This window comes from Barbatula barbatula (genome assembly GCF_947034865.1).
Source record: "Barbatula barbatula genome assembly, chromosome: 19".
In the NCBI taxonomy this organism is placed as follows: domain Eukaryota; kingdom Metazoa; phylum Chordata; class Actinopteri; order Cypriniformes; family Nemacheilidae; genus Barbatula; species Barbatula barbatula.
In genome coordinates, this window is record NC_136782.1 from 5,239,688 (window position 1) to 5,247,471 (window position 7,784).

Sequence of the window (7,784 nt, forward strand, 5' to 3'; positions counted from 1 at the left end):
CATTGCGACACTGTGAATATTAACTGTTGTATGATAAATTGCTTGTGATGTTTCTAATTTGTACTGATACTTTGGATAAACGTGACTGCAATATAAAATGTGAATAGCCCAGTGGATAAGGAGGTTTCCAGAGCAAAATCATTTTCATTAAAGATCATAAGTGATAGATCACCCAAAAACGATTTCTTTCATAATGTATGCACCCTCATGTCATTCCAAACCTGCATGAATTTCTTTCTGCAAAGCACCAAAAAAAGATCATTTGAAGAACGTTGAAAACCAAACTAAATCGACCGACATTTTGACATTTCTCAAAATATTTTCTTTTGTGTTCCACAGAGTTATAGAGTCATACGCAGGTTTGAAACCAGATGAACATGCACAGATACATCGTGTGTATGTTATGCCAACTAACCTGCTCATGGACCGCAAATGAAAATAAGCTTTTAGCTGAATCTGGCACAAAGCATGTTTGATCATTGCGAGACTGATGTATTTTTTCATGGTCCTTGGTAAACTAATATACTAGTATTTTTTCTATAGATCGTGCACGGATGAAAACAATTGCATTTATAGAAAGTAAATATGGTGACACTTCGTGTTACCTGTCGATGTTTTCCTGCTTTATTTTTAAGAAACTTAATTTTGACAGGTTAACTGAGAACCAGAGCTGATGTCTGTCTTCTGGGTGCTGGTTTCCTGCCTGCGTATTTATTGTTGTGTCTAATACAGTTTTAAAGTGCCCCGTCATCACATTGTTGCCGGAGCTCAAATCAATCATTGCCAAACTGATCTTAAGGAAAAACATAACCATGTTACAAAGTGGCGCTTTTTGTGTAAATTTGTTCATGCTGTCATAGAAAATAAAAAATCAAGAGTGAAGCCCCAGATCTCGGCAGCCATGTAAAGTTTGGAGCTGTGCGACATCACACAGTTGCAAAAGTACGGAATGTAATGTTCCTCCATTTTAGATTAAAAGCATTAATGAATTACCGTTGATAATGTTGTAAATAATGTTCAGGTTCTTGCACAACCAGTCAATTTGCTTAATAAAACATCAGTATATCACCAAAAACTGTGTTGCTGTTTGGACTGTCAAAAATATTGAATGTCACCTTCCTTTTGAATGGCCAACGTGATATGAACCCTTTAAAAAACCCCGATCAAAAAGAAATAAGACTTCCTCCTTGTCATCGTTGACATTGTTTGAGTCTGGGTGTGGCGGATCAGAGCCGTTATTTGAAATGTCAGCTTGTCAAATCTCTCGATTATTCTCGTTCATTCTGTTGTCATTCTGCAGTTTGTCTTTCTTTCAATACAGAGGCGTTAAGAAAGCCAAACATCCACAGGTAACCATCACATACCAAGATCCTGAGCGCGGGAATCCAGTGTGACTCACTTTGAGGCGTGGCATTGCTTTTGTTAGATGCATGTTAGGATTTTGTCACACACACACACACATGAACACAGGTCCAGACTAGCACAGGGAGGTGCTGAACGGTTGGTGGCGAGAGGAACCAGACTAAACCAGTCAAAGTTCTGAAACCGCTTTCCAGGGTGTGACTGAAGCCTGTGTGTTCAGAGTACGGATTCAAATCTGACGCTCAGGCCTAATGCTGTAGATTGAAAAGTAAAGTTTTTATTGTTTCGAAATGTAATTTCCAGGTATTTCCAGTAGGTAGCTTACTTTATCAAGACATCAAGCGAATTCAATTCAACATAAAATACAATTGAATGACTCACATTTAACTTTTATTTATTTTTAGCCATGTTATAGCTCAATGTACTGTCAGTCATTATAACTAAGTAAAACCGGTGACACAATCTTCTTTGTCACACGCTCTGATCTGTATTGCTTTACGGACAGTTCTGAACTTTAAACTTTCTTGAACAACATTGTTTTTATTCACTATTTGAAATTATTTGTTGGAGATCTTAAAAGCAGTTAAAGTCTTATTTAACCTTTTCATTTTTTAAGCATTGGAAACTAACAACGAATCCCAAAATGCAACAGCACTTAAGTAGTAATAAAAATGCTGCGTTTTGGTACCGCAGTTCATGCCGCCAAAGGCGTTCATCTAAGGTTTTAATAGGAAGGAAGATTTTGCAGAAAGCACCTGAGCTAACCTTACTGAAATTCAGGGTTCCTGTCATTACTTTATAACACCGTGTTAGCAGTACAAACCCACTTTTTCTGACTTCTAGAGAACAAAATACATTGATTCCATCCAAAAAATTCCAAATGCAGAATGTATCATCAATAGTGTATCACTCAGTCCTATCAATATATTTACATATTTGGCAGACGCTTTTATCCAAAGCGACTTACATAACATTATCCTATATATTTTACATCGGTATCTGCAATCCCCTGGGATCCAACCCACAACCTTGCGTTGTTAACGCAATGCTCTTACCACTGAGCTACAGGATAATCAGAATTTTTTTGTTTATCCAATCAGATTCTCTCTCAAATAAAAACACCTCCCACCCCCTTCCCCAGTACCACCACAATAGCTATATAACATGAACATACAAAAGCATGTTTACCATGTCTTCATACATAGATCATTTTGTCAAAGTGAAGTTTCTGTTGTTGAATGTCAATTCAAATGTTATTTTCTTAAAATTTAAACCTTTGCATGTGCACCTTTCTCTCGATTGACCCATTTCAATGCTCCTTAGCTCATTCTCAAATTCTTTAAAATGGTAGCAAAGGACGGGGCTTTTTCATTGTTAGTTAGTTGAGGATTGATTTTGAAAGTTCTCTTTAGGTTTATAAGTCTCTTTATGGCTGTACATGGATAACCCCAAGAACGGAAGTTGAAATCGCATTGACTAGCTTATAAAGAAACAAATGTCATTCCCTAAGAACCTCTGAGCTCACGGTAGGTCTGTCTTAAAAGGTTAATGCAACCCTTTAGAGATTTTTATACCTGAAAAAAAACTTAAAAATGAAGCACAGTTCATCTTTAAAAACCCAAGACTCTCTCCCTTTTGTTGAATTGGCATAAATGAGGCTTTGAAAATCCCAGTGCCCACATTTCTAGCCCTGTATGAAGCAGGCTCTTGAGAAGACATGCCGTTGAATCAGTATCAGGCCTTTTGAACAAAAGCATCATTCACAGGCTTCTCTACAAAGAGCAGAATAAAGACAATAAGCAAGTCCATTTACAGCAGGTTACTGTCCACCACTGCTGTGAAAAGACTATCCCACGCTCTACATGACTCCCCGTTTTGTTCCTTTGACTGCTTCGCTTTGGACGGCCGTGTAAATGAATGGCCGGCGTTGAATCACGCGCGGATGGAGACGTAGTCTCGAGTCCTGACTCACAAGATGAATCACGCAACCTGTTGAGAGGCCCAGTCATTGGAGCAGCTGTCTCAACACACCGAGGTTGCAGCCCTCCACCGGTACTCGCGGTGGGGTGTGTTTTTACGGCTATCGATCCGTGGGCGTATTTTGGAATCTTTTTTCAGTCCGCGGCCTGAGAGAATTCAGCCGATCTGCTTAACAATAACAAACGGTCTCGGTGGCCACTTCGAAAAATAAACACTCTTAAGTGTCCGCGCAGAAAAGAAAGGCCAGTTTAAGGGCTAAGAAATTGTTTTCGAGTCGCTGCCGCTCAGGATAAGCTCTCTTAAGGTCATTTCCTGCCATTCAGAAGCAAGTGCTCTCCACTTACTCACGGACGAGAGTCCTTAGGTGACAAATATTGTTCAAGCAGGGTAACAAGCAGGAAACTGGACAAAACTAATACGTGAAAATATCTAACTGTGCATGCACGTATTTGCACATAAAAACCGTGATACCATCTTTTGACCGTCTCCACACAACAGATATTAATCGATTTGCACGTCTCACAAGTAAATCATTGTTAGCAAGAACTATAAAACTACTGCTCAGATAATTTCCTAATCTGACCTCTATTTCAGACTGTTGCTTTTTATTTATTCTCATTGCTTTCTAAGAAAAACTATGGACTTATTAACAAGATTTCATTTAAGAGTTTGATTTCCAATAATATGGCAGCAGTTCAAAGCTCATAGTGATAGTTATGAGTCATATCGAGAGGGACCAATCGAAAGGCTTCCAGATTCATATTTAGAGCCGCTTGCTGGTCGTTATAGAAACCGTTGATCAGATGGTCCAGCGTGCATGTGAGTCAGTGGATGTGACTGCTCAGATCTCATCTGCTGTCACGATACGAGAAGCCAACGCCACTGATTGCGTAATTGCTCTCACGACTGGTATAATTACTTGCCGTTTTTACAGATGCTTCAGATTAGTCGACTGACAGGAGCGCATACCCCGGCTACAGCCAAACCGAGAACCGGCAAATATTACATTAAGTATTTCATTCAGGGTTATCTGTTCGCTTTTGGCATTAGATCAGTCGAGATTTGATCTTGGATTCTGTGGTCTCAGTATTTTGGCACTTTACACAAGAAAATAATTGATAAGCGTTTGGTTTATGGGTGAACATTGTTTCTCGAAGCTCACATGTTGTCATATAATGAACTTCTCTCACCCTCTATAACCTAAAATGGATTATGTTTCCCATGTAGTTGAAAAGATTACTCATGCTTTGGATTATTCACTTTACGTCACATGACGTTCTGATGAGTTGTGAGAATAAACGCTGGGAATCTCCACTGTCATTTCACAACTGATGATCTTAAGCAACAGGTTCATCCAGTTGACTGTGTAACTAACAACATAAAATGTTGCATGAAGTGTTTACTTCTGTAATGTAACACAATTGCAAATTTAGAAATATTTTGTAAATATTTAGTGGGAAATGAGGGGCAAGCCCTCTTCGGATGACGTAAACAACTCTGGTTCAACGAAGAATTTCCTGTCTCGGTTCTTTAACGCTACACAAACCTATGAAAAAATTACAACCAACATAATATTTATAACCGATTTAAAATGTAAAAACAAATGTGTTTAAGATTTAATTATGTTTTTAAGATAAAAAAAATTTGAATAATAAATAAATAAAAACTGTAAGTGGAGGTGCTTCTCAACAAGTGTTTACATATTGCAAAGTGGTCTATAAACAACCAATAATTAAGCTTTGATATTATTAAATTGTTGAATTTTATTTTCTTCTAGTTTTTTTACACAATTAAATAATGTATCATTAGAAGAAAAAAAACATTTAGTTTAAGACCATATGTTAAATAAAAATATTGTGTTTCTAAAATTAAAATGGGCACGATTTGTTAGACTAGCTGAACTAATGCCTTCAAAGATTAGGGGACAATATTGCAGCATCACACAAAAAGCTTTCTGGGCTCAATTTCCCCCACTGCAAAGAAAAGGAATCTGATTGACTGATATAGTAATAATAATATGTTTCATTTATATAGCGCCTTTCAAGAATCCAAGGAAGCTTCACAAAAAGGAACATTCATACAGACAAAAAAGTCCTCATATAAGATGATAATTGACAACAACATATCACAAAAATATAACATCACCAATAAGAATGCTTATGACGTCACAAATTGTGATTCATTCAATCATTCAATTTAACTCAAGATAACAAGTGGATATCCTCATAATATCACTATACAAGCCCTCCAGTTGTTTTCTTAACCTGGTCACAGATGCAGCCTGGGTCGAGATCTCTTCGCGCCCCGTACATCCCAAGAGGAACGAGGTGTCCTGCTCAGACTTGTCGGTCTGAAGTGAACCCAACTCCCGCCGGTGTCACTGAATCGTGTTGTTATATAGTAGCTTACCACCTCAGTATTGAACTCAAGTGGAGTCATTACCAGAGCTAAGAGACTGAATCAGACCTCCCACCAGTGTATTACGTGGATTTCCGTAACATCTTCTCTACCGTTACCAGTTTACTGTAACTCATTACAGTGTTTTACACCTTTTCTTCAGTGCTTCAAAGATTTGATATGACATCCGAAGGTAACTAAATGAACTAATGTATGGATGACCATCTAAGACTGATATATATAAATAACAAGAGCTATATATAAATATATGCAGCTACATTGCAAATCTAGATGAATAAATCCTTGCCGTCTGCCCACACCGGATCACCCCGGTGAGGCGTTAGAGAAAGACCTGACCTGGCTATTCTCTGCTCCGGACCAGACGTGCTACTTAACAGTCTCCTAGTGTGACTAATGAGAGGTTAGTATGTCAGCTCTGGAGCTCAAAGCTCTCGAGACCAGCCTTGGCTTTCTTACTGGCCTGGAGTCAGTAAGCCGAAGGCAGGTTGTATTAATTAAAGCAGACGGATTCTCCAGGGAGCTGTGAGTGGGAGAGAGAAAGCACGCCTGTGGACAGGAAAACATAAGCACCTGCTCACGGCTAACTGAGCCAGATATAGTCCACCTGGAACTCCACTACATAAGAGCAGGTGCCTGCTGGGTTACGTAATACAGAGACGTGTTCTCCGTGTGTGGCTCACGTTAAGTTATCGAGCACTTGAAAATAAAGGTGCTTAAAAGTTTCTTCACAGCGATGCCATAGAAGAGGCATTTTTGGTTCCACAAAGAACCATTCAGTCAAAGGTTCTTTATTGGACCAAAGGGTTCCTCTTTGGCATCGAAGCATCTTTCGAAGCACCTTTTTTAAGAGTACTGCAAGTTATTAATGGTTACAACTTTCATTTAGTTCGTCCCCAACACTCCCAAAGTATAAAAATATCAGTAATTCTGGTGACGCTTTAATGGAGACCCTTTTTACATTCATCATCCATGTTTATTCTGGTCCTCCACAAACCTCACTGGTACAACTAGCACGTCATTTTTCCTCTGCAGTTGGTTTCTTTTTAGCTTGCAACATACAATAATAATATACACCAGACTGTGAGTGCGTTGACAGATTGGTCAGGGCTGTGGCTGTAAAGGTCGTGTTATAATTTCTTTTAACAGAGTGTTGATGGATGGGTTTGGAAAAGCTCTGGAAGAGTGAAGGAGCACCGTAGCAGGTGGCAAGCGCTGACTTGGCGGCAATTAGATGTACAAATCTTTGATTAGACTCTTGGGAAGGAAGTCAGTAGAGCGAATGAGCATCTCTCTCTCCCACTGACACTTTCAGTCAATCATCAAGCTAATCTGTCCTTAGCTGAACTTCTTTTACATTTCTGTGTGCTTATTATTTTAAAGGCACCATTTACCGGCAGGCTATTTTTGATTCCGCAGTGTGAATTTTGGTTATATATTTTATGAGATATTAAAAGGGTGATACGCCGGAAATACGTGTTTTTCTTTTTCTTTGGTGTGTTATAAGTTGCCCATGCATGTATTAGACGTAAAATTGCCAAAGTGTCGGAACAAAAGATGAATTTTATCTAGAAGCGAATGCTCACCTAAAAAGCCTCGTGTGATAATTGACAACACATTACGTCAGTTCGTAACACGATTTGACTAAGACCGCCTAAATGTAAGTCGCCGGCGCAGCCATGTCGCGGAGACGATGAGTGTTTCGTTGTGAAAGAAAATCCTCGTTGTTTTCCCTGCCAAGAGACGATACAACAAAAAACGAATGGTTACATTTTATTTTCAACACTGTTCCAGAGAAGTACAATCCAAATGTTCAGGTTTGTGCAGAGCATTTCACCAACGATTGCTTCACGAATCTGGGAGAGATCAAGACCGTCTATACACGGAAGCTTTTTGTTAAAAAGTGGGCCAACTCCAACACTTAAAACTCTGCAAGGACTGTCTGGCGCTTCAGATTCGCAGCTTGTAAGTATATTTTCATAGTAAAAGACTTTGTTAGGGACTAACGCGAGCTGAGTTTGATGTTG